General features: G+C 43.3%; 1 non-coding gene across 1 annotated transcript; it reads right to left on the reverse strand.

Annotated features, from left to right (window-relative positions):
* Positions 1-309: 309 nt before the first annotated feature.
* On the reverse strand, positions 310-382 carry TRNAT-AGU (transfer RNA threonine (anticodon AGU)). The gene has a single exon. It is a non-coding gene; the product is annotated as a tRNA-Thr (tRNA).
* Between the last annotated feature and the right edge of the window lie 241 nt (positions 383-623).

Consider the following 623-nt stretch of genomic DNA (forward strand, 5'->3'; position numbering starts at 1 on the left):
ACTTGTCTGGATTTCCAGCAGCTATTTCAGCTTCTCCCATCAATGAGCTTTACAAGGTGTGTGGGATTCGATATTAGTTTTTTCCTATCTCTGATTTCTGTACTTCAATAAACATTTCAGTGCACTGATTCTAATGGCTTAACTCTGGCTGTTGCTATTTCTTGATGCTTCTTGCTGCTGTCCTTTGGTGTAGGTACTCTATGAAGCATTTCCCTTAAGCTGGGATGCTCTCAAAAATGATGCAAGATTCCTACTGGGAAAAGTGAAAGAATATGGCTGAAGGTCTTTGCAAGATGAATGGGGAACTGCAGGCTCCAGTGAGATTTGAACTCACGACCCCTGGTTTACTAGACCAGTGCTCTAACCCCTGAGCTATGGAGCCTTTGGCTTTTGGGATTTTTTTCACTGCCAAACATTTCATATACTAATTTTCTCTGAATTTTGGAGCATAAACAAAATGTGCTCTGCTGGAAGGTGCAGCTCCAAGGATTTTCTCATTCCTTTCCAAATGACTTCAGCACAGATCAGAGCCACAAAACCAGCAACAGCTCAGGCCAAACCAAACCTGGGCTTTACTCTTCAGCTCATCCCAGCAAGGACATCACAAGTGGCAGATGCCTCAC

This window comes from Tympanuchus pallidicinctus, unplaced genomic scaffold, assembly GCF_026119805.1.
Source record: "Tympanuchus pallidicinctus isolate F22 unplaced genomic scaffold, pur_lepc_1.0 scaffold19, whole genome shotgun sequence".
NCBI lineage: Eukaryota > Metazoa > Chordata > Aves > Galliformes > Phasianidae > Tympanuchus > Tympanuchus pallidicinctus.